Consider the following 7,376-nt stretch of genomic DNA (forward strand, 5'->3'; position numbering starts at 1 on the left):
TACACTTTTTTTTTTTTTTTTTTTTGACCAGGGAGTGCTTGTGCTTGCCAGTGACAGACAGAGGGAAAGTGAAAAATCACACCTCCCATAGGGAATGGTGGCAGTCCAATCCCTTCTCCATCTCTACCTCCTTTTGGGATTTCAGACACTCATGTACTTGCGTCTGGTGTGTTTCTCAAGCCACCAGGTCTGGGACTCAGACTGCACAAAATGAGTCATACAGACAATAAGGGTTTTATTTAAATAGTACATTTTATTTAATAGCCACGTGGGATCTAGCTACCTTAACTACTGGACCATACAGCTGGCCTTACACTTTTTTTTCCCCCTAATTGCCAGAAAGAGAGTGTACTCTCCAGGAGAGAGAGACAGAGAAACACAGAGGGAGAGAGAGAGACAGAAAACACCCCATCATGTAGTGTGGTCATACTGCAATCCCATCTCCTCCGTTTCTCCATCCTTTCGGGATTTGGGGCATGCATGCACACAATTTGGAAAACTATAACTTTTTTTAAAAAGTGTCTTTCTTTCTTCCATGAGAGTGTGAGAGACAGGCACTCTGACAGAGTCCTCAGGCATCAATCCACCTCAGACTCAGCCCGGCCCTCGATTGTGGGTGTACATGTTTCCAATGTCTTCAGGAAGGTCTCCCAGCTGGAGCCCAGAACCGATCCTATGGGTTAGCCTTACGGAACATTGCATTACTGCTGCATCATCCCATCTAGCCCCTGTTACTTTTGCTTATATTTAACAGAAGCCTGGAAGAGCTTGCTTTAGCAAAAAGAAAGATCATTTGGTATATCGATGCAGGATGTTTCATGTAACTTCACAATTAGTATGCAGAGAGACCCAGGAAGAGCCTGGAACGGTAAGGAAAAGACTGCTTTGTCATCTCTGCTCTTCTTCACCTTTGAGTGTGTGTGAGTGTGTGTGAGTGTGTGTGTGTGTGTGTGGTTCTTGCTATAGGGTGCATGCGTTTGTTAGAGAGAGAAGCAGAGACAGAGAGAGAAAGTGGGAATCATCCCCTGGGGTCTTTCCGGACCTGGCTGAGTAGAGGTGTCATCAAGGGAGTCAACAGGTGCCACAAGGACGGAAAGGTTCGTGTAAAGGAGCCCAAGAGTCAGGACATTACCTGAGGCTGTTGATCAAGCTATACCAGTTTCTGGTCAGAGGCACCAACTCCACCTTCAACCAAGTTGTGCTGAAGAGCTTGTCCATGAGTCGCACCAACCTGCCCCCTCTGTCCCTTTCCAGGATGATCCACAAGATGAAGCTTCCTGGCTGGGAAAACAAAACCACTGTGGTCATGGGGGCCATTACAGACGATGTGCGCTTTCAGAAGGTGCCCAAGCTGAAGGGGTGCATGCTGAGTGTGATCAGCTGGTCTGCAGCCGCATCCTCAAGCCTGGGGACAAGATCCTCACCTTCGACCAGCTGGCCCTGGACTCCCCCAAGGGCCATGGCACCGTCCTACTCTCCGGACCTCCCAAGGGCCGCGAGGTGTACGGGCATTTCGGCAAGGCCCCTGGAACCCCGTACAGTCACACCAAAGCTATGTCCGCTCCAAGGGCTGGAAGTTCGAGCATGCCAGAGGTCAACGTGCCAGCCGAGGCTACAAAAACTAACCCCAGATCCTACCCTGTTATTAACAAGCTTTAGGATTCTGAAAAAAAAAAAAAAAAAAAAACAACCCTGGGGTGGTGATGGGTGGGAAGGGGGGGTGTCATGCGTTACCCCTTCTCTGCCAGTCGGCCCTCAGGATTCTGGGCATGCATGGACACACACCCACCATGATCCTCAAACCGCTGGGTCCAAGACCTGAACGGTACAACAGGCCATGTGGAATCTAGCGCCTTAACCTCTACCACTTGCTGGACATGCTTTCCACAAATGTGTTTCTTTCTTCCTGAGGACTAAGCCACCTGCTATCTTCTCCTCAAAACAGAAAACGGCTGTGGTGTAGAGCCACTAGAAGAGATAGGCTGGTACGGTATGGTCCTTCTTCGGATCTGCTTCAAATTCTCACGTATAAGCCCATCGGCTGGGACCAGCAAATGGTGTAATGGTTATATTGCTGGACTCCCACGTAGTTGACTATAGTGCAAGTAACAGACCTGGTGACTTAAAACTCACACCGTGTGTGTGTGTGTGTGTGTGTGTACACAAGATCCCAAGAGAAGAATGGAGGAGAAGGGATTGCAGTGTGGCCATACTTCTGGGGGATGACTTCTCACTTTCTGTCTCTCCAGTAAATGAAAGCACCCTATAGCAAAAGTCTAAGAAAAAAAGGAAGAATATAATCAACTGAGGCTGGCAGGTGGCATGGTGATTAAGATACTGGACTCCCACATAGCTAACTGCGATTTGAGTCCTGGACCTGGTGGCTTACATTCTCACTTTCCCTTTCTCTTTCTCTCTATGGTCGAATTTAAAAATAATACTGGCCAGCAGGTGGCATGACTGGTTAATGCACTGGACTCCCACATGGCCAGCACTGGTTTGAATCGCAGACCTGGCAAGTTGCTTTCCCACTCTCCCTTTCTCTCTCTCTCTATGGTTAAATAAAAATAATATTACTAATAAATTAATTAAATAAATGATATTAAAAATTTTAATGATAATAAAAATGGAGTTAAATAAATAAGTAATTCTTTTTAAAAAATCCAATAAGCCAATCATGATGAGTTTATCTATGGGCCCATTGATATGGTCAGAGATATTATGTGTGGAGGGCTTGCATGGAAAAAACAGGAATTCCAGGAGTCTACTCATGTATTTTTGTTGATGGGGTTGGCTTTCTTTTTAAAGAATTATTTCATTTCATTTATTTATTTATATATATTTTTTCACATGAGTTTTGCCAGAGAAAGACGGAGAGAGAAAGAGAGTGAGAAAGTAGACTGCCAGGCCTGGGACTCAAACCATGGTCAGCCATGTGGGAAGTCCAGTGCCTTAACAACCAAGTTACCTGCTAGCCCCAGGGCTAGCATTTTTTAAAGCCATCTTAAGTATGTCATATATATTGGGTAACTTGTTCTACTAGAATCTTTGAGACACTGTTAAACATTTATATATATCTAAATTGTTAAACTGTTTCAAGTCAGTGACCCACAGGCCGCGTGGTAGTTAAGGCACTGGACTCCCACATGGCTGACCATGGTTCGAGTCCTGGACCTGGTAGCTTGCCTTTTCACTTTCCCTCTCTATCTCTCTCTGGTCAAATAAAAAAAAAAATTATTATGATGAATAAAATTAAATAAACTAATTTTTAAAAATAAAGTTTCAGGTCAACCTTCTGACACAACTAAAGTTAACAAGGTGAAAGCATGTTGAGTTCATGAATTATATTTCCTGTACTATGAAAATGATAAAATAAGCAGCAGAAAGACATTTTACATTCGAAAACGTAAATGTCAAACATTAGAAACTGCTTCAAAGATCCTAGGATTTTCTTCTCTGGCATTGATCTAGTTAGTTTGAAAAGTAAGCACACAGGGGGGAACCAGCAGTTAGCGTAATGGCTATGTCGCTGGACTCCCACGTAGTCGACCGCGGTTCGTGTCCTGGACCCGGTGGCTTAAAACTCACGCCGGGCGCATGTGCGTGCGTGCCCAAGATCCCGAGAGGAGAATGGAGGAGAAGGGATTGTGGCGTGACCATCCCCCCTGGGGGTTGATTTCTCGCTTTCTGTCTCTATGTCTCTCTCTGTCTGTCTGGCGAGCGCATGCACCCACCACCAACACACACCAACAACCCCCCCAAAAAAAAAAAAAAAAGTAAGCACACAGGGTAATGGACCTCCTTCCCACAGGGAATGTAGCACAGGAACTGATGTCCTAATTCACCAGAGAGGGTTACAGTATACTGTTGGTCCAGGTTTAGGAAATGTAGTGTTACCCCAAAACTAGTCTTTAGTTTGGTGGGATCATGGTATTTGACTATTATCTGTGGACATATAACTCAGTAGATGTCTTTATAAATCTATTAGAATATAAATCTTTCTTACTTGAAATGGACACAAACCCATAAATCGTACCCAGTTAAACTATTTTAAACTGGTTAGAGTCAACATTTACCTAGGAATTTACAGCCATTTTCTCACTCATGAATCTTGGTCATTGCACTCAAAACTGTATCTTAGAGAAGGAGCTACCACCTACAATTATATACTGGTAATTCAAAGGTTCTAAACAGCATAAGAGCTGCTCCAGTGTTTGTGATACGTATGCTGTGTGTGCTTATAAAGCAAAATAAGAAAAAGTTATGCAGGGCCAGCAGGTGGCGTGGTGGTTAAGGATGCTGGACTCCCACTTGGCCAACTGTGATTGGAGTCCAGGACCCAGTGGCTTACTTTCTCACTTTCCTTCTCTCTCTCTCTCTCTTTCTCTCTCTCTCTTTTTCACTCTGTCCCCCTCTGGTCAAATTAAAATAAATAAATAAATACATAAATAAATAAACTTAAATAATTAAAAAAAAATGACAAATGTAAAAATCCTTCCAAAAATATTTAAAAAAAATTTTTTTGGAGAGGTTTTTGCTATAGGGTGTGTGCGCTTGCCAGAAAAAGAGAGAAAGACAGAAAGCAAAAAGTCACCCCCCGGGGTGATGGCCACAGCACAATCCCTTCACCTCCATTCTCCTCTCGGGATCTTGGGTACGTACACACATGTGCCTGGCGTGAGTTTAAGCCACTGGATCCGGGACTCAAACTGTGAGTTTTGAGGAGTCTAGTGACATAGCCATTACGCCAACTACTGGTCCTCAAAAAAATATTTTTTAAAAAAGTTATGGTACAAGTCCCTCTCCTCCCTCCCCTCCCTAGCTCTTCTCTTCCTGTCTGAGGTGGCGGCCTGCTTCACCTCCTCTCAGCTCCATTTTACCTCTTTCTGTTTTTCCTCTTCCCTCAGGCCAAGCCGGCCTAAGTCCCTCTCCGCCTTCTTAAAGTGGCCGCAGAGCCCCCGCACCGTCTCCTTTCTCAGGTCCTCTCTCCACGTCCTGCTCTGCCATGAGTGAGGAATATGACATGATTGTGCTGGGCACCGGCCTGATGGAATGCATCCTGTCAGGTATAATGTCAGTGAATGGAAAGAAAGTTCTTCACATGGATCGAAACCCATATTACGGAGGAGAAAGTGCATCTATAACACCACTGGACGATTTATACAAAAGATTTAAAATTCCAGGAGCACCACCAACATCAATGGGGAGAGGACTGGAACATTGACTTAATTCCCAAGTTCCTTATGGCTAGTGGTCAGCTGGTTAAGATGCTGCTTTATACAGAGGCTACTCGTTACCTGGATTTCAAAGTGACCGTAGGGAGCTTTGTCTGTAAGGGAGGAAAAATCTATAAGGTTCCTTCCACCGAAGCCGAAGCCCTAGCATCTAGCTTAATGGGACTATTTGAAAAATGTCACTTCAGAAAATTCCTAGGGTATGTTGCCAGCTTTGATGAAAAAGATTCTAGAACTTCTGAGGGCGTTGATCTTAAGACTTCAATGCGAGATGTGTACAAGAAATTTGATTTGGGCCAAGATATGATAGATTTTACTGGTCATGTTCTTGCACTTTACAGAACTGATGACTACTTAGATCAACCATGTTGTGAAACCATTAATAGGATTAAACTTTACAGTGAGTCCTTGGCAAGCTATGGTAAAAGCCCAAACCTTTATCCACTCTAGAGCCTTGGAGAACTGTCACAAGGATTTGCAAGGCTAAGTGCTATTTATAGAGATACCTACATGCTCAATAAACCAATTGAAGAAGTCATTGTGCAGAATGGAAAAGTTATTGGTGTAAAATCTGAAGGAGAGATTGCTCGCTGTAAACAGCTCATTTGTGACCCCAGCTATGTCAAGGATCGGGTAGAAAAAGTGGGTAATCCGTGTCATCTGCATCCTCAACCACCCCATCGAGAATACCAATGATGCCAACTCCTGCCAGATTACCATTCCACAGAACCAAGTCAGTCGAAAATCAGATATCTACATTTGCATGATCTCCTTTGCACACAATGTGGCAGCACAAGGGAAGTCCATTGCCATAGTTGGTACTACTGTGGGAACCAAGGAGCCTGAGAAGGAAATTAGACCAGCTTTGGAGCTCTTGGAACCAACTGAACAGAAATTTGTTAGCATCAGAGACCTCCTTGTACCCAAAGATTTGGGGACAGAAAGCCAGATCTTTATTTCTCGCACATATGATGCTACAACTCATTTTGAGACAACCTATGATGACATTAAAGACATCTGCAAGAGGATGACAGGATCAGAGTCTGACTTTGAGGAAATGAAGCACAAGAAAAATGACATCTATGGGGAAGACTAACAGTAGTTGTTATTATGCAACTAGGACAAATTAAAAAATTGGCAAATAATGCATACTGTATGAAATCAACATTGTATGGCCTACTTTTATATAATCAAAATGGAGAATGAAGAGCACTTTACCAGTAAATATTCCTCACCTTCATCTTTCTAATATCATGTATTAACGTTTCATGGAGTGGTTACTCAGAATTGGCAGGTTACCACATTCTGTTCAATTTAACCAAACTGGCTTTTTTTCCTAGTGAATGATCAGTTTTAAACAGAATATTGTGATACTGATACAGAGAAATCGATACAGTATTTGTATCTTTTAATCAGTGTAGCTTTTGCAATTATTTGCTTCTGCTGCTCAAGAGCTGGGTCCCTAGGAATTGTGTGCCATTTGGATAGTGAAATACTAAACTGAATATAATTTGGGATAGCATCTCTAAGTTTTCCTTGTAACTTCATATTTTTTGTTATGCAATTATTATGGCAGGGTCCAAATAACATAGCCACAAGTTTGGTTTATGTGGACATAAAATTCTAACCAAGCTTCAGGCTTAGGGATTCATTTGGAGGAGCCAATAGTGTTTTAAACTAATAAAACTGGCAAGACACAGGGGAAAGGAACCAATGTCAGAAAGTAGGTAAAATGTAGAAGCATCTTTTCCATCCTAGGCATGGTTTCTTCAATGGACCAAGCTGCAATGCAGTATTGATTTGACAGAGGCTCTCCTCAATGATGTCTGTCTTAGAATGGCTCCAAATGATTTCTGTACTGCAAAATAAAGCCAAACTCTAGAAACAAAACAAATAAACAAACAAACAAAAAGTTATGAAATGGGAAGAGTCATATGAATCTACCTGGTCATGACTTCTAAAAACTTTTTCCTTTCCAATCCTGAACTTCATTTTGAATTAAGTTTATGTATCAGTTTACAACATTGCCAAGCTTTAGTTTTTCAATACAATGATTTCTTTTTTTTCTTTTTTTCTTTTCCTAATATCTGTCCTTACTTGTTTCTTCTTCTTTCAAAATAGTTTGCCTGAGGGTATGTGCAC

General features: G+C 42.6%; 2 pseudogenes; both read left to right on the forward strand.

The window, feature by feature from the left end:
• The first annotated feature begins 804 nt into the window (after window positions 1-804).
• On the forward strand, window positions 805-1,625 carry LOC106736209 (ribosomal protein L18-like; annotated as a pseudogene).
• Window positions 1,626-5,005: 3,380 nt separating this feature from the next.
• Window positions 5,006-6,455, forward strand: LOC102475989 (rab GDP dissociation inhibitor beta pseudogene; annotated as a pseudogene).
• Window positions 6,456-7,376: the final 921 nt, after the last annotated feature.

The sequence above is a fragment of the Tupaia chinensis genome, unplaced genomic scaffold, assembly GCF_000334495.1.
Source record: "Tupaia chinensis unplaced genomic scaffold, TupChi_1.0 Scaffold000688_1, whole genome shotgun sequence".
NCBI lineage: Eukaryota > Metazoa > Chordata > Mammalia > Scandentia > Tupaiidae > Tupaia > Tupaia belangeri.